Source organism: Mus caroli, unplaced genomic scaffold (assembly GCF_978045245.1).
Source record: "Mus caroli unplaced genomic scaffold, Mus_caroli_1 scaffold_13, whole genome shotgun sequence".
NCBI lineage: Eukaryota > Metazoa > Chordata > Mammalia > Rodentia > Muridae > Mus > Mus caroli.
This window is the reverse complement of record NW_028227268.1, coordinates 28,684,284-28,703,074: the sequence shown is the minus strand read 5'-3', so window position 1 is coordinate 28,703,074 and position 18,791 is coordinate 28,684,284. Positions and strand designations below refer to the sequence as shown.

Here is an 18,791-nt window from a genome sequence, read left to right as displayed (position 1 = left end):
TGTGTTTGCTAGGCCCCAGCATCGTCTCACAAGAGACAGCTATATTTGGGTCCTTTCAGCAAAATCTTGCTAGTGTATGCAATGGTGTCAGCGTTTAGAAGTTGATTATGGGATGGATCCCTGGGTACGGCAGTCTCTAAATGGTCCATCCTTTCATCACCGCTACGAACTTTGTCTCTGTAACTCCTTCCCTGGGTGTTTTGTTCCCAATTCTGAGAAGGTGCACAGTGTCCACACTTTGGTCTTCATTCTTCTTGAGTTTCATGCGTTTAGCAAATTGTATCTTAAATCTTGGGTATCCTAAGTTTTGGGCTAATATCCACTTATCAGTGAATACATATTGTGTGAGTTCTTTTGTGATTGTGTTACTTCACTCAAGATGATGCCCTCCAGGTCCATCCATTTGGCTAGGAATTTCATAAATTCATTCTTTTTAATAGCTGAGTAGTACTCCATTGTGTAAATGTACCATAATTTCTGTATCCATTCCTCTGTTGAGGGACATCTGGGTTCTTTCCAGCTTCTGGCTATTATAAATAGGGCTGCTATGAACATAGTGGAACATGTGTCCTTTTTACCGGTTGGGACATCTTCTGGATATATGCCCAGGAGAGGTATTGCTGGATCCTCCGGTAGTACTATGTCCAATTTTCTGAGGAACCGCCAGACTGATTTCCAGAGTGGTTGTACAAGCTTGCAATCCCACCAACAATGGAGGAGTGTTCCTCTTTCTCCACATCCTCGCCAGCAACTGCTGTCACCTGAATTTTTGATCTTAGCCATTCTGACTGGTGTGAGGTGGAATCTCAGGGTTGTTTTGATTTGCATTTCCCTGATGATTAAGGATGTTGAACATTTTTTCAGGTGTTTCTCTGCCATTCGGTATTCCTCAGGCAAGAATTCTTTGTTCAGTTCTGAGCCCCATTTTTTAATGGGGTTATTTGACTTTCTGGAGTCCACCTTCTTGAGTTCTTTATATATATTGGATATTAGTCCCTTATCTGATTTAGGATAGGTGAAGATCCTTTCCCAATCTGTTGGTGGTTTTTTTGTCTTATTGATGGTGTCTTTAGCCTTGCAGAAGCTTTGTAGTTTCATGAGGTCCCACTTGTCAATTCTCGATCTTACAGCACAAGCCATTACTGTTCTATTCAGGAATTTTTCCCCTGTGCCCATATCTTCAAGGCTTTTCCCCACTTTCTCCTCTATAAGTTTCAGTGTCTCTGGTTTTATGTGAAGTTCCTTGATCCACTTAGACTTGACCTTAGTACAAGGAGATGGGAATGGATCGATTCGCATTCTTCTACATGTTAACAACCAGTTGTGCCAGCACCATTTGTTGAAAATGCTGTCTTTCTTCCACTGGATGTTTTTAGCTCCCTTGTCGAAGATCAAGTGACCGTAGGTGTGTGGGTTCATTTCTGGGTCTTCAATTCTATTCCATTGGTCTATTTGTCTGTCACTATACCAGTACCATGCAGTTTTTATCACAATTGCTCTGTAGTAGAGCTTTAGGTCCGGCATGGTGATTCCACCAGAGGTTCTTTTATCCTTGAGAAGAGTTTTTGCTATCCTAGGTTTTTTGTTATTCCAGATGAATTTGCAGATTGCACTTTCTAATTCGTTGAAGAATTCATTTGGAATTTTGATGGGGATTGCATTGAATCTGTAGATTGCTTTTGGCAAGATAGCCATTTTTACAATGTTGATCCTGCCAATCCATGAGCATGGGAGATCTTTCCATCTTCTGAGATCTTCTATAATTTCTTTCTTCAGAGACTTGAAGTTTTTATTATACAGATCTTTCACTTCCTTAGTTAGAGTCACGCCAAGATATTTTATATTATTTGTGACTATTGAGAAGGGTGTTGTTTCCCTAATTTCTTTCTCAGCCTGTTTATTCTTTGTGTAGAGAAAGGCCATTGATTTGTTTGAGTTAATTTTATATCCAGCTACTTCACCGAAGCTGTTTATCAGGCTTAGGAGTTCTCTGGTGGAATTTTTAGGGTCACTTATATATACTATCATATCATCTGCAAAGAGTGATATTTTGACTTCATCTTTTCCAATTTGTATCCCTTTGATCTCCTTTTGTTGTCGAATTGCTCTGGCTAGGACTTCAAGTACAATGTTGAATAGGTATGGAGAAAGTGGACAGCCTTGTCTAGTCCCTGATTTTAGAGGGATTGCTTCAAGCTTCTCACCATTTACTTTGATGTTGGCTACTGGTTTGCTGTAGATTGCTTTTATCATGTTTAGGTATGGGCCTTGAATTCCTGATCTTTCCAAGACTTTTATCATGAATGGGTGTTGGATCTTGTCAAATGCTTTTTCCGCATCTAACGAGATGACCATGTGGTTTTTGTCTTTGAGTTTGTTTATATACTGGATTACGTTGATGGATTTCCGTATATTGAACCATCCCTGCATCCCTGGGATGAAACCTACTTGGTCAGGATGGATGATTGTTTTGATGTGTTCTTGGATTCGGTTAGCAAGAATTTTATTGAGGATTTTTGCATCAATATTCATAAGGGATATTGGTCTGAAGTTTTCTATCTTTGTTGGGTCTTTTTGTGGTTTAGGTATCAGAGTAATTGTGGCTTCATAGAATGAGTTGGGTAGAGTACCTTCTGTTTCTATTTTGTGGAATAGTTTGTGAAGAACTGGGATTAGATCTTCTTTGAAGGTCTGATAGAACTCTGCACTAAACCCATCTGGTCCTGGGCTTTTTTTGGTTGGGAGACTATTAATGACTGCTTCTATTTCTTTGGGGGATATAGGGCTGTTTAGATCATTAACCTGATCTTGATTCAACTTTGGTACCTGGTATCTGTCTAGGAACTTCTCCATTTCATCCAGGTTCTCCAGTTTTGTTGAGTATAGCCTTTGGTAGAAGGATCTGATGGTGTTTTGGATGTCTTCAGGATCTGTTGTTATGTCTCCTTTTTCATTTCTGATTTTGTTAATTAGGATGCTTTCCCTGTGCCCTCTAGTGAGTCTGGCTAAGGGTTTATCTATCTTGTTGATTTTCTCAAAGAACCAGCTCCTTGATTGGTTGATTCTTTGAATAGTTTTTCTTGTTTCCACTTGGTTGATTTCACCCCTGAGTTTGATTATTTCCTGCCGTCTACTCCTCTTGGGTGAATTTGCTTCCTTTTGTTCTAGTGCTTTTAGGTGTGTTGTCAAGCTGCTAATGTGTGCTCTTTCTAGTTTCCTTTTGGAGGCACTCAGAGCTATGAGTTTTCCTCTTAGAAATGCTTTCATTGCGTCCCATAAGTTTGGGTATGTTGTGGCTTCATTTTCATTGAACTCTAAAAAGTCCTTAATTTCTTTCTTTATTCCTTCCTTGACCAAGCTATCATTGAGAAGAGTGTTGTTCAGTTTCCACGTGAAGGTTGGCTTTCTATTATTTATTTTGTTATTGAAGATCAGCCTTAGTCCATGGTGATCTGATAGGATGCATGGGACAATTTCAATGTTTTTGTATCTGTTGAGTCCTGTTTTGTGCCCAATTACGTGGTCAATTTTGGAGAAGGTACCATGAGGTGCTGAGAAGAAGGTGTATCCTTTTGTTTTAGGGTAAAATGTTCTGTAGATATCTGCCAGATCCATTTGATCCATAACTTCTGTTAGTTTCACTGTGTCCCTGTTTAGTTTCTGTTTCCATGATCTGTCCATTGGTGAAAGTGGTGTGTTGAAGTCTCCCACTATTATTGTATGAGGTGCAATGTGTGCTTTGAGATTTACTAAAGTTTCTTTAATGAATGAGGCTGCCTTTGTATTTGGAGCATAGATATTCAGGATTGATAGTTCCTCTTGGAGGATTTTACCTTTGATGAGTATGAAGTGCCCCTCCCTGTCTTTTTTGATGACTTTGGGTTGGAAGTCAATCTTATCTGATATTAGAATGGCTACTCCAGCTTGTTTCTTCAGACCATTTGCTTGGAAAATTGTTTTCCAGCCTTTCATTCTGAGGTAGTGTCTATCTTTTTCTCTGAGATGAGTTTCTTGTAAGCAGCAAAATGTTGGGTCTTGTTTGTGTAGCCAGTTTGTTAGTCTATGTCTTTTTATCGGGGAGTTGAGTCCATTGATATTAAGAGATATTAAGGAAAAGTAATTGTTGTTTCCTGTTATTTTTGTTGTTAAAGTTGGCATTCTGTTCTTGTGGCTGTCTTCTTTTAGGTTTGTTGAGGGATTACCTTCTTGTTGTTTCTAGGGCGTGGTTCCTGTCCTTGTATTGGTTTTTTTCTGTTATTATCCTTTGAAGGGCTGGATTCGTGGAGAGATAATGTGTGAATTTGGCTTTGTCGTGGAATACTTTGGTTTCTCCATCTATGTTAATTGAGAGTTTGGCTGGGTATAGTAGCTTGGGCTGGAATTTGTGTTCTTTTAGTGTCTGTATAACATCTGTCCAGGATCTTCTAGCTTTCATAGTCTCTGGTGAAAAATCTGGTGTAATTCTGATAGGCTTGCCTTTATATGTTACTTGGCCTTTTTCTCTTACTGCTTTTAGTATTCTATCTTTATTTAGTGCATTTGTTGTTCTGATTATTATGTGTCGGGAGGAATTTCTTTTCTGGTCCAGCCTATTTGGAGTTCTGTAGGCTTCTTGTATGTTCATGGGCATCTCTTTCTTTAGATTTGGGAAGTTTTCTTCTATAATTTTGTTGAAGATGTTTGCTGGTCCTTTGAGTTGAAAATCTTCATTCTCATCCACTCCTATTATCCGTAGGTTTGGTCTTCTCATTGTGTCCTGTATTTCCTGGATGTTTTGAGTTAGGATCTTTTTGCATTTTCCATTTTCCTTGATTGTTGTGCCCATGTTCTCTATGGAATCTTCTGCACCTGAGATTCTCTCTTCCATCTCTTGTATTCTGTTGCTGATGCTTGCATCTATGGTTCCAGATTTCTTTCCTAGGGTTTCTATCTCCAGTGTTGCCTCATTTTGGGTTTTCTTTATTGTGTCTACTTCCCTTTTTAGGTCTAGTATGGTTTTGTTCATTTCCATCATCTGATTGGATGTGTTTTCCTGTTTCTCTTTAAGGACTTCTACCAGTTTGGTTGTGTTTTCCTGTTTTTCTTTAAGGACTTGTAACTCTTTAGCCATGTTCTCCTGTAGTTCTTTAAAGTCCTTCTTGATGTCCTCTACCATCATCATGAGATATGCTTTTAAATCCATGTCTAGTTTTTCAGGTGTGTTGGGGTGCCCTGGACTGGGCGAAGTGGGAGTGCTGGGTCCTGATGATGGTGAGTGGTCTTGGTTTCTGTTAGTAAGATTCTTACCTTTACCTCTCGCCATCTGGTAATCTCTGGAGTTGTTATAGTTGTCTCTGTTCAGAGGTTGTTCTTCTGGGGATTCTGAGTATCCTCTGTCAGCAGACCTGTACAGACTAAGTTCGGCAGGGCAGGTCACTGTTCTCCGGCTGGGAGGGTGTCGGATGTCTGCGGCCCCAAAAGGGTGCTGCCTCAGCGGTTCTGTGGCTCCCGCCTGTCCCAGAAGCTGTCTGCCTCTGTGGTCCTCACTCTGACCTGTACAGACTAAGTTCGGCGGAGTCCCGGAGCCAAGATGGCGCTCCCTGCAGGGCAGGTCACTGTCCTCCGACTGGGAGGGTGCCGGATGTCTGCGGCCCCTAAAGGGTGCTGCCTCAGCAGCTCTGTGGCTCCCGCCTGTCCCAGAAGCCGTCTGCCCCCGTGGTCCCCACTCTGACCTGTAGAGACTAAGCTCGGCGGAGTCCCGGAGCCAAGATGGCGTTCCCTGCAGGGCAGGTCACTGTCCTCCGACTGGGAGGGTGCCGGATGTCTGCGGCCCCAAAAGGGTGCTACCTCAGCGGCTCTGTGGCTCCCACCTGTCCCAGAAGCTGTCTGCCTCTGTGGTCCTCACTCTAACCTGTAGACTAAGTTCGGCGGAGTCCCGGAGCCAAGATGGCACTCTCTGCAGGGCAGGTCTCTGTCCTCCGGCTGGGAGGGTGCCGGAAGTCTGCGGCCCCAAAAGGGTGCTGCCTCAGCGGCTCTGTGGCTCCTGCCTGTCCCAGAAGCCGTCTGCCCCCGTGGTCCCCACTCTGACCTGTAGAGACTAAGCTCGGTGGAGTCCCGGGGCCAAGATGGCGCTCCCTGCCGGGCAGGTCACTGTCCTCCGACTGGGAGGGTGTCGGATGTCTGCGGCCCCAAAAGGGTGCTGCCTCAGCGGTTCTGTGGCTCCCGCCTGTCCCAGAAGCTGTCTGCCTCTGTGGTCCTCACTCTAACCTGTAGACTAAGTTCGGCGGAGTCCCGGAGCCAAGATGGCGCTCCCTGCAGGGCAGGTCACTGTCCTCCGACTGGGAGGGTGCCGGATGTCTGCGGCCCCAAAAGGGTGCTGCCTCAGTGGCTCTGTGGCTCCCGCCTGTCCCATCTAGACTTTCAAGAAACAATTCATGCATGATCTATCATTAGAACAAAGAAACTCAAGTCAAAAGGCCTGAGATTCAACTGTGGCTCAGCCACTTGCTCTGTGACCTCCCGTAGGTAAGTCTTCTACTTTTGCTTCTAATAAGTAAAATGAAAGAACTTACAGCAATTGTTGGAGAGCTCTATTTTAGAATCTAGTAGATATCTAAGCCATGTTATGCTGCACTCCTGGGCCTGGGCCTGGGCTCCACCCTGTGTTCCTGGTAGACAGGGAAGGTTGCTGGATGATCACTTCAAGAATCTTGTTAACTTCTCAAATAAAAAATAAATTAAAATAAATAAATATTCCTTCTCTCCCCTGTAAAGAAAGTGTTGGAAGGGAAGGCAGTAGTAGTTCTGAGTTAATATGCATGTTCCAATTCATTAAGGTCCCTGAGATATTCATGATCAGTATACCAAACGGGTTGGGGGAGGGTTAAAAGACTCAGGATGAGGAGGTCTCACTCACATAACACTGTGAGAGCCGCTAAACCCACTGGAAAAAGGTTTGTACTGTCACAGGAACAATAGGGACAAGTTATGCTTTACAGCTGGGACTAGTTACACTAGTAACATTATTGTGACAAACCCTGTGGAATGAAGAATTTCACCCTCTACCTCTCCACCAACCCATCCTCCCCGGTCTCAAATTTACTGGTGAATAGAGAGACTTTTAGTAGCTGCCTCCAGTTGGTTATTAAATTGGGCTTTGAAATGCATCTATGACTCTATATCACCCGTTAAATTCTTCTGATATATTAATAGAGGTGCTTGGAATCTGTCACAAGAGACTGCTGCAGATAGATGAATAAAATGTGCCCCTTTCCCATGTCAATCCCATAGGATAGGACTGGATCTACTGGGGAATCAGAGATCACTGAAGTTTCTGGAAAGAAAAGAGAGAGATGTCAGAGACCTTCAGGGCCACATCAGAGAAGAAGAAACATGAAAACTTCATCAGGATCCAAAAAGGTTCAGAAGAGCAAAGAGGAAGCAGAGTTCACATATTTCACACACACACACACACACACAAGCCATAAAATGTTCAGAAGAATACATGAGAAAATAAGAATTGTACAAAAACCAGAGAGGTTTTTGTGTGTGTATATGTATTTGATAGATCAGATTTCAATGCCATAATTTAATGGTAAAGCCTTGAAGATGCTAGAGTTTCCAGTCTGATATTTATTAATGTTACCATGTCAAATAACTTCAGCTATAAGATATTTATCAAAGAGTTAACTTATCTAGTTATTTCTGAAAATATTTATATTTATAATAAGGAATCCATATCCTCCGCATATTAACTACTTTATGCATAAACAATAATTCATAAGCCATTTGATGAGCACTTCGAATGATAATAGTGATCCTGCTTCCAGTTGCTATAAAAACCTGAGAGTTGCTTGTTCTGCATTTGGTTTTCTTTGAGACAGGGTCTCACCATGTAACAATGGCTAACCTGGAATTTGCTACACAGAGCAGGCTGGCCAAGATTTACAGGCTTGGAATTTTTAAAAATTAAATCACAGATAAAGGGCATAATCCTTGAATAGGTAAAGAGCATAATCAATAAGAAAAAAAAAAAACAAAACAGGAATCTAACACAGCAAGCCAAAAATGGTCTCTCCCGACTGAAGGACTTATTAGACAATGCAAATAAGTAGCAAACATGAAAACTCTCAAAAACAAACATCCCAGAAATTCTAGCAACACAGAGAAACAGACGCAGATTGCTTTCCTTCCCTGGACCCAACTCTGGCTTCAGAAAATCAATTTGGATACACTGACATTTTTTAGAAAACGTTTATTCACATCACCCTGCCTCAAATCACACATACAAATGTACAGTATGTCTCAGTTGGTAAGTACTTGCTGTGTAAGCGTGAGAACCTGAGTTCTGATTCCCAGCACTCACATCAAAAGCTGAGTGTTATATCCCTATAGATCATAGGCCATCTAGTCTTGCTGAATTGGTGAGCTCCAGATCAGTGAGAGACTCTGTGTCAGGAATAAGAGAGGACAAAAGAGGAAGACACCCAACACTGATCTCTAGTCTACATACACAAACATGTGTGTGCATGTGTATACACAGACATGTACACAGTACTAACATAGATATGCAGACAACACACACACATACAATACATACACAAGAAAATTGTGGTGGGACATTAAGTACTTATTTGGCCAAGTTTTTAAGAAGGTCAGAAATGCTTGCCAAGTTGCCTACAAATACTTAAACTCCTCTCTTTAGAGAGCTGTTTGCTTGGCTCAGAGACTTCCCAAGACAAAGCAAATCAATGTGTAAGAAATAACCCTGGAAATCTGTAATTGGTTGTAACCTTGTGTGTTTGTTTGTGTGTGTGTGTGGGGGGGTGGATGGATAGATAGATAGATAGATAGATAGATAGATAGATAGATAGATAGATAGATAGACAGACAAACAGATAGATAGGTAGGTATATATATAAAATGATATATAAATCATGAGTCATTTCCTAGCCTACTAAGGTTTTCCACTTACAAGATACTGTGACAGGATCTGTTTAATCTTATCAATAACTCTTAATAAGGAATGTGAATCAGATTTTATAGGTGCATCGACCATTAGTCAAGTTCAGGTTTTTAAAAATCTAAAATTTAAACTTTGTTCCAGCGTCCCAGGCTGCATGTAGGATAGTCTGGAAAGTCCTTTCTTAAGGCAGCGTTCTGGCAGGGGGAGGGGAGCAAGAGAATGGGGGCATCAAGGCAAGAGAGTGTTGCAATAAAATGAAAGAGCAAATAAATAAAACCAAAGCCACACTGCTACAGGAGTCAAGTAAACTAAAGACAGCTTAAAGTTGGGAATTACATTTAGCTTGTTTTTGTAATTTTAATGTATTTAATTTAGAAGGTAGGAAATATTGAGATAACTCTACACACTTAGCACAGCCAAGATCCACTACATCAACACCAAGAAGTGCTGGCAAGGGCATGAGATGATGGGAACTCTCACTTCCTGCTGCTGGGAATGGCAAAGGCAGAGCCACTTTGGAAAATAGTTTGCAGATTTTTATGGGAAAATTTGCATATTCTTACAGATGAGCTAGCAATTGTGCTTCTAGCTCTTCATCCAAATGAACTGAAAACACACACACACACACAATCTGTACTTGCATATTTATAACAGCTAATGAGATTGCCAGACTTCAAAAGCAACCAAAATGTCCTTCAATCAATGTGGTAGTTTGAATATGCTTGGCCTAGGGACTGGCACTACTGGGAAGTGCAGCCATGGTGGAGTAGGTGTGTCACTGTGGGGGGTGGGCAATGAGACCCTCCTCCTAATCACACGGCAACCAGCCTTCTCCTATTGGCCTTCATGACTCTCAGCTTCTCCTGCACCAGGCCTGCCTGGACACTGCTGCTCTCACACCTTGATTATAACAGACTGAACTTTTGAATCTGTAAGCCACCCCCAATTAAATGCTGTCCTTATAAGAGTTGCCTTGGTCATGGTACCTGCTCACAGCAGCAAATCCTAACTAAGACATTAAGTCAGTGAGCAGATGTTGTGGTAAATACAGTCAGTGCTGTGTTATTAAGTCCTAGACGGAAATGAGTCCGCAAGCCATGGGAAATGTGGAGGAGCCACCAGTATGTATCATTAAATGAAAGAAGGCAAGCTGAAAGCAGAGGTGCTGTGTAAGCCTAACTTTTTTTTTTGACAAAGGAAAAACTGTAATGATAATACATCATATATGTATGTGATTATACATATATATGTATACTTATATATGCATACACACACACACACACACACACGCGTGCGCACACACACACATGGTTACCAGGAGGAAGAATGTGCAGAGCACAGAGCACATGGGGTTTTTAGACCAAGGAAACTATCCTGTCTGACACTACAATGGTGGACACACATCATTGTATATTTGTTAAAACTCATAGAATATGTAAAAGCAAAATGGCCCAGTCTTAGGGTTTCTATTGCTGTGATGAAACAGCATGACCAAGGAAGCTAGGGAGGAAAGGGTTTATTTCAGCTTACACTTCCAGATGGCAGTCCATTCCTAAGGAAAGTCAAGGCAGGAACTCAAATAGGGCAGGACCCTGGAGGCAGGACCGGACGAAGAAGCCATAGAAGAGTGCTTACTGGTTACTGCTTACTGCTTACTGGCTTGCTCCCCATGACTTGTTCAGCCTGTTTTCTTATAGACCCTCTGAGCACCACCAGCCCAGGGATGGCACCAGCCACAATGGGCTGGGCCTTGCCCTATCAATCACCAATTAAGAAAATGTTCTAAAAGCCTTCCTACAGCTAGAACTTAAGGAGGCCTTTTCTTTTGTTTCTTTCTTTTCTTTTTTATCCCCTCTCCTCATTCCCCCTCTGAAAACCCCCAATTCCATCCCCCTTCCCCCTGATCACTAACCTACCCACAACAAGTTGACACATCAGCACTCCAAGTGCTCCCCACTGTTTGGCCCGGCTTTCTTGGTGTTGATTTTAGTGATCACAGGTTCACTTCGGCTTCTCTGCTTCCATAGTTTTCTTAAGTCCCTTTCCGTCTAGCACGCCCCTGATGATTTTTAAGTGTGCAGTAGTCCCTCCCTTGGATCCACAGTTTGGTTTCTATAGTTTCAGTTATCAGTGTTAGCACTGGTCTCAAGATGAGTGCCTGGAAAATTCCAGAAATTAAAAATCTGTAAGTTTCCAATTGCACGCTATTCTGATTGTTTTAAGGAACCCTTATACTTTCTGGCTGCATTCTACCCAAATCATCGTCTCTTTGTCCAGATGTCCACACTGGTATCACTTATTGGTATTCCTTTAGAGAAGGAGAGACTAGGGTACTTAATTCATGGCCTGCATTTAATAGCTCTGTTTTTTGAAAGCTCATCAGACTCCAGCCTTGCTGTGTCTTTTGCCTCTTGAGTCTTAGCTATGGTGGCTGATTTTCTCATTGTGATTTTGTGGGGTTTTGGGAGGGTGTTTTGTTTGTGTGTTTGTTTTTGCTTTTTATTTTTTGGGTTGTTTGTTTGTTTGTTTGTTTGTTTAGTTCAACTCTAGTGAGGTTCTTTCTAAGCAAGTAGCAAATTGCCTGAGTTAAGGTTTTCTATTCAGCTCTTGAAAGTAGTTCATTGTTTCTACAACGCCCTGAAACCCATGGCAGGTTCATTTGTCATCTTAGAAGGCCCTGTATAGGTAGTAAAACTTGGGATCCCAAGCATGTGTGGAGAGTTGGATATGAGTTGATATGATTTTATATGCTGAAAGGCAAATGTGCTCACCTAGAACTCAGAAAGAGACATGTAAATCTCCCCACAGTGTCCCTGTCATTATGCAGGCTCTTTCCAGTTTACGTTTTCTCAAAAGTATAAAAGCCTCATATGTGCCCCATCTTTCTTCGGAGGTCCCAGGTTCAGCACCCTGCCACACAAAGACCTAAGATCCCACCTTCCATCTCTACATGAACTAAAACCAAACCTCATATTTAACACTATCAAGAAACTCTAACTTCGGTGAGCTTTGGTGGTAGGTGTACGCACTTCCTCCAACTGTGTCCCCATGTTCTGGGCACCAGCTGTGGTATACGTATTGGGGGCCAGCTGTGGTTCCATGTCCTCCATTTCTTCCCTCAAGGTGTTCCCTAGGCAAATCAGCCTGGAAGGATGAAGCAGAGTCAGGAATGGGTGGGCTCTACAGAACCCTGGCTAGGAGTGAGTGGAGAACAGATTTTAGTGTTACAGATCTTTTAGCCAGTACTCAAAGACACAGCTCTCTTAGAGAATCTTCAGTGAAACAGGTGGGGTGCATATACTTTATTCAGAGTGAAAAAAGGCTACCTATGAACCTTGGAGAGTGGGAGGGAGTTTTCAGGGTGAATGCAAATCACTGGCTGGAGTTTAAAGTACTGTGAACTCTTCATTTCTATAGAGAAGCATTCCAGAATCCCAGGCCCTTCCTGGGCAGGCTCTTCTTGGGAAAGAGGGAGTTATATGCTTGCCAAGGACTATGTGACATCCCTCAGGTAGAAGATTGGGGGTCAGGCACCTCAGATCAAGCAGAGAAGAGGAAGCTACACCTTCTCCCCCCACAACCTCTCCCACCACCACCACCACCACCACCACCCTCCCCCATCCCTCTTAAGAGAGAATCCTCCACTCTATACTGAGCTATCCCGACATGGTTGACTACAATCTCAGTAGCTAGGTGTAACAGACTTTCTGTGCTATCAGCTCTGCCCTTCAGTCCCGTGATGGGTCCTGGGATTTCCCCTTGGATGTCTAATTATCTAAAACGATGTTTGTTCTGATTTTATTTTGTTATTTCATATGATAACTCATAAGAATTATGAATGAAATTAGTAGCAGATATTTTATGAAAACTGCCATGAACCTCTACTGGTATATGATAAATGAACATCTTATGGTATGGTTGTTGAACATAACATGCATTTGAGTTTATCCCTAGTGTATGGCTACTAAACACCCTTTTTCCAAGCCATTGTGAGAACAGGTGGGAAAAAAAAAAAAAAAAAAAACCTCAAGAATAACATTTGTGCTCCTTCCATTTGTAACCATGGGGAGGAGGGGGGTCATAGCTGCCAACATGAAGTTCAATCCTTTAGTGACTTCTAACAGAAGCAAGAACTGCAAATTCGGCATTCCCCTGAATGTGAAAGTCATCTCAATGCACCTTCTCACATTCAGGGGAAGACCATGACTTCCCCTCTTTCCAAATAGCTGAGACAGAAGTATAATGTTCAGTCTATGCCCATTCGAAAGGATGATGAAGTTTAGGGTGTTCGAGGACACTACAAAGGTGAGTAGATTGGCAAGGTAGTCCAAGTGTACAGGAAGAAATACATCATCTACATTGAATGAATCCAGCGAGAGAAGCCTAACGGCACAACCGTCCGTGTGGGCATCCACCTCAGCAAGGTGGGCATCACCAGGCTAAAGCTGGACAAGAACCACAAGATCCTGGAGAGGAAAGCCAAGTCCTGACAAGTAGGAAAGGACAAGGGCAAATACAAGGAAGAAACAATCGAGAAGATGCAGAGAAGAGACATCTCATACACAGCTTTCGTTAGTCTGCTTAAGTAAACAATAAAATAAAATAAAAATAATAATAAACATATGTTGATGTAAAAGCAAATCACAGGGCTACTCATATAGATGGGCTATTTAGTATCTCGAGGTATTTTCTAGCATATGGAACTACTGTGGGAGTAGAAATGGGCCACTGGTCATATTATAGGCATCATCCCCTTTATCCTTTGAATCCTCATCCCAACTCTAATGATAACCATCCTCCCAGTTCACAAAGGAGTCAACTGAGACCCAGAGAAGCTAAGCAATTTTCTCAGAGTCACATATCCAGTGCTGTCTGACCTTGAAAACCACTTTCCTTTCTCTCTTCTTACCTCTCTAAAGATCCTAGTTCCTCCACTGTGTTTAAAGAGAGCCTAGAGCTTGGGAAGAGTTTACAGTGCAGATCCCTTTGAGTCTCCTCCTTCAAGAGCATCCTAAAAGATCAGTACTTCTGGCAAGGTTCCATTATTAATTATAAGGGTGAAGAGTGAGCCAAAGAATTATGAAGGCTGAATGTGGCTTGATATCACCTTTGGGGAAACCATCAAGAATCCTTGAATAGCCTTGCGTCTGAACTATTCAGAAAGAGAGAAAGGTAGGCCTTCCCTCCCCAGGCAGCTGGGCTTATTTATCCAAGGATGGGTCAGCAGAAGGTCCCGAGAATGGGCTCTGCCTGAAGTCTGCAGGAGAATGTGGAGACGGGAGAGGTTAATGTTCACAGGGAGGCATTGGGAAACCAGCCTAGGTGAGTTAGAAACTGGCCCAAGGCCAAACACAAAATACAGCCATAATTGGAGCCTTCCCAAGTAGAAAAAGGTTATTAGTGGAATCACATTAATCACGATGATGAATGCTGAGACCCAAGCTTTTTTATTAAGTAAAAGACTCAAAAAAAAATAAAGAGTTATACGGACAGGAGGGTAGGGTTCTAATTTTGCAAAATATAGTGAACCAAGAAGGAGAGCAAATATTTAGGATGCACTTTGAAAGCCCAAAACCTGCGATCACAAAGATCACACTCAAGCTGTTCATACAGAGATGCTTGCCAGAAAGCACAGGTGCTCACAGGTGCCCATCACAAGGCAGCCCAGAGCCCCGGAGTACTGTAATGGCAGCCAGGCCAAATTATAACACGGGGGTAGCGATGAAGGGGAGGGGAAAATAAGGCGAGAACAGGAATCTTGCTGCCCATGATCCTCTGGGTTTGATGGTCCACCAAGGGCAGTGCCCAGGAGGGCTTCTCTGGGAACTCCAAGGCTTTAAAAAAAGAAAACATCCTCCATACTACTGTGGCAGACAGAAGTTGGCAAACTTTTATTACTCTGTTGAATGAATCAAAGTCAAAATGCATAGAACAGAGCTTTGCCCCTGTGTTCAAGCCAACCTGGATGAGGAATGAGAGGTGATGAAGGAGAGGCAGAAGAATGAAGAGACGAAGAAAAACGAGAAAATGAGAAAGTGCCCGGGAGGCTTCTGGGGCCTGATCATCATCATGGGCATGGCATTAAGCTAGTGAGTGGTGAATGACCGAGCAAGCCTTTGCTTATCCCTGTCCACCCGCTAAATAGTGGTACAGCTGTGCCCAGATGTAGAAACAGCTGTCCAAAAGATGAATGAAGTGAAAATAAAGGGGGGGATATTAATCTTAGGAAAAGCAACTTGTTCCAAAAGAAAATAAACAGTACACTCTTAGCCCAAGAATGAAGAACACTGGAGTGTTTGCCAAAAGCAGCAAATGTGGGGTTTTCTATAGTTACATAATGCTAGAACCATATCGGGAGGGTACAGGAGATTTAGAATTCTCATCATCTCTCCATACTCCCTGTCTAAAAATGATCAATGGAGAGAGAGCTTGGTAGCCATATTTCTTAGAAGCCCAGAAGTAAATACCAAGAGAAAACAATTAAAAACTCAGGGTGATTCTGGAGAGATGGAAGATGGCTATGAAGCAAGAGCAGGCTGGGTTTTTTTTTAATAAGTCTTCCAGCACTACTTGACTTTTTAAAGTATAGAAATGTACTACTTCAACAAATATATATATATATATATATATATATATATATATATATATATATATGGGTTCTTCATAGGCTCCTTTGCTTCTGTCTAGTAATTTTAATTATAATAATAAATCTGTGCTAGATAGAGGGAGTCTATGGTATTAATGAGATGTGAAAGTCATTATCACCACCCAAAGTCACTGCAAAGACAAAACACCACCCAGCAACCTGAACAGGGAGCAAGAGGCTTGTTTTCATAGTCTCTGGTGCCCAGAACAGTTTGACTATCCTGTCCCAGTTCAGAATACTCAAGAGTGCACTTCTCTCACCCAGTAGGAATCAGAGCCGGACTATGTCAGTCTTCTGTGCCACCAGGGGAATGAGGATTCAGTATAGGAGAAGGAGGCATGAAGTGGACAGCCAGACATAGAGCTAACCCATGCCAGCTGATGTCATAAATAGCCCTCTTGAATTTGGCACTGGGAAAGAGCTCTGTCAATAAAGTGTTCATAAGGATCTGAGTTGAATGTCAGAACTTGGGTAAAAACAAATCAGGGCATGGTGGCATACATTTATAATCCCAGCAGTGGGAGGCAGACACAGGGGGGATCCCTGGTGCGCACAAGCCTCAGATCAATGAGAGACCCTGAGAGGCAGGAAGGGTGGACAGAGCCTTATAATACCTCTGGCTGCCACATATATGTGTGCCACATGCAATCATGCATGTGCACACACAAGTGAGTTTTCCTGAACTCATTGAGATAACTTCTAAGACAGACTGGGATTCTGGCACATCAGAGAGGAGCAGAGCCACAGAAAATGAATTCTATTATTGCTGTTGTGAACCTAGGGGTTTTTTCCCCAAAACTATTACATTAAGAACTACAGACAAAACTTGTAAAGAAATACATGCACCACACCCACAACATCCTGCTCATGGCTTTCCTGGGTCAAGTCCTCCAAAAGGCTCTGCAGTGCATTGTGTAGCTCCTCCCCACCATTAACTCTCTGTCCTTAAATCTCACCCTCAGTGCTCCTTATGCCCCACCCACTGTCATAGCTCCTCCCACTCCACACTCTGCACTAGCAGGGGCTTCTTCCTAGGACACCTTTTCTCAGAAATCCATGTGCCTCACCATTCCCTCCTATCCAGAGCTTAGACAAGGTCTGCCCCAGCCACCCTATGTGGATCTTACTCCTCCCAAGCATCCCCCTGGCCCCTTGATTCTGCCTTATGGTTCTCCAGAGCATTCAATGCCATCTACCTTCCTATACAACTTATTTCGGAGTTTTTTTTTTCAGTGTATCAACTGTCCCCTTCAAACAGACTGAGGATCTGTCTCAAATACAATGCTTTGTTCTTTTTTTTGATTCTGTGTCAACAAATGTTCCAGCAAAACAAAGTCTTTCCAGAATTTTCATATTCTTACACACTGCTCAATTCCTTCTCGGGTATGCACTGCCCACAACTGAGTTCCTTCCCTGTTAATCCCTTGTCAACAGTTCTGGATGCTTGATGCCTAAAAGCAAGGCATTATCAAATTCTGTGTCAGGTAGGGGCCTGATCCATAGGCCACAATCTTTTCACTGTGGTCTCTCAAATCAGAAAGGGGAAGAGAGCACTTGTGCCCATTTTATAAAAGGACACCAATCTCATTCTTAACTGCTCCCCCTCGTGACTATCTCTGTCTCACAGGCTCCACCTGCTAAGATCACCTCACTGAGTGCTGGACTTCAGATTTGATTTTTGACAGACAAACATTCAGCCCACAACCCAAGTGCAGGGCAGTGGACACTCAGAAGGCAGGAACTTTCTGAAGTGTGGGGTCTAAAGAAGCAGATGGAGGGCAGAACAGAGCAATGGCTTGAGGTATCCCCTCAGACACAGACCAGAGAGAAAAGCAAGCTAGGGAGGCAGAGACAAGAGAGACACAGCTCCAAGACGTTGAGGAGGAAATGTTTTTACAGAGTCCCTGGGGTCACATTTTCTAAAAGGGAAAGTGCCATGGAAGGTTCTGATTCTCTCTAGACCCTGGAGGACAGAGTCTCTGAAGAAACAGCTAGCATCGTTGTCGTTGAGTGGATGGAGGGCCTGAGACTATCTGGTCCACAGTAAGGCATCAGCCTTGAGGGATGTGTGCTAGACTTAAGTGGGAAGGTGGTGGTTGTTGTTTCCTGAAAGGAAAACAGTTTTGTTAATTACTGTCTGATCAAAATATCTTTTCAGTATCTCTTCATGATGTGGTGATTTTTAGAGAAACTTCTTATTTCGTGAAGTTAGTCAAACAAGTATACAAGTGGGAAGGGCTGTAGAGCATCTGTGCTCTGCCTGCTGTGAAAGTCACATGGGATGCATGCATTACCCCGAAACAACAGGGTTAACCACACAAAGCAGAACTGTGCAAAGAAAGGAGATCCTCTTACTTGAGAACTGGAGGACCCATTCTAGATTCTACTGATAGCTTTACCTGAAATACCTGAAGAGATCCAGATAGATAGACACACAGAGACAGACAGACAGACAGACAGAATAGACAAATGAGACAGACAGATAGATAGATAGATAGATAGATAGATAGATAGATAGACAGAGAGATAGAGAGACATGCAGATAGATAATAGACCAATGAGATAGGCAGATGATAGATGATAGATAATACTATTGTTAACTGCCAAATATTTGTGTATATTTTTAAGATGTGATATCATGTTTTGATTTACATATACATTGTAGAATGATTAAATCATTCTAATTAATACCTATAATTATATATCCTCTTCTCAACTACTTGGTTTTGTTTTGATGTTCTATTATCTTAGCAATTTGAAATATACAGTACATTATTATTAACTGTCATTGCCATGGTATCACTAGACCACTCAAGCATATTCTTCTAACAGAAGCTAGATATCTAGAATTGGTCCTCCAGTAAGAGGATCTCCTTTCCCTGCACAGTTCTGCTTTGTGTGGTTAACCCTGTTGTTTCTGGACCAACATTCTCTAATGTGAGACTTAGTGACACTAACAAAACAATTGACTAAGAATGCTCAGCTCCTCCCTGCCCGTGGGGATATAAAGTGGATCTTTCCATCAGCACACCAAACAACCTAGAATGTGTAGGGGACTCATTTCCTACATGGTGCACGAAACTAGAGGAAGTTGTCAAGCAAATCTGCCCAGAAGCCTTCTGTTTACATTGTTTGGGGCAAATGCTATTTATCACCTGCCTTTCGCCTCTGCTGTCACTTGATGTTTGGTTTTTAAGGACA

At 42.5% G+C, this 18,791-nt stretch overlaps 1 pseudogene; it reads left to right on the top strand.

Moving 5' to 3' along the window:
* Window positions 1-13,036: 13,036 nt before the first annotated feature.
* Window positions 13,037-13,533, top strand: LOC110304548 (large ribosomal subunit protein uL24 pseudogene; annotated as a pseudogene).
* Window positions 13,534-18,791: the final 5,258 nt, after the last annotated feature.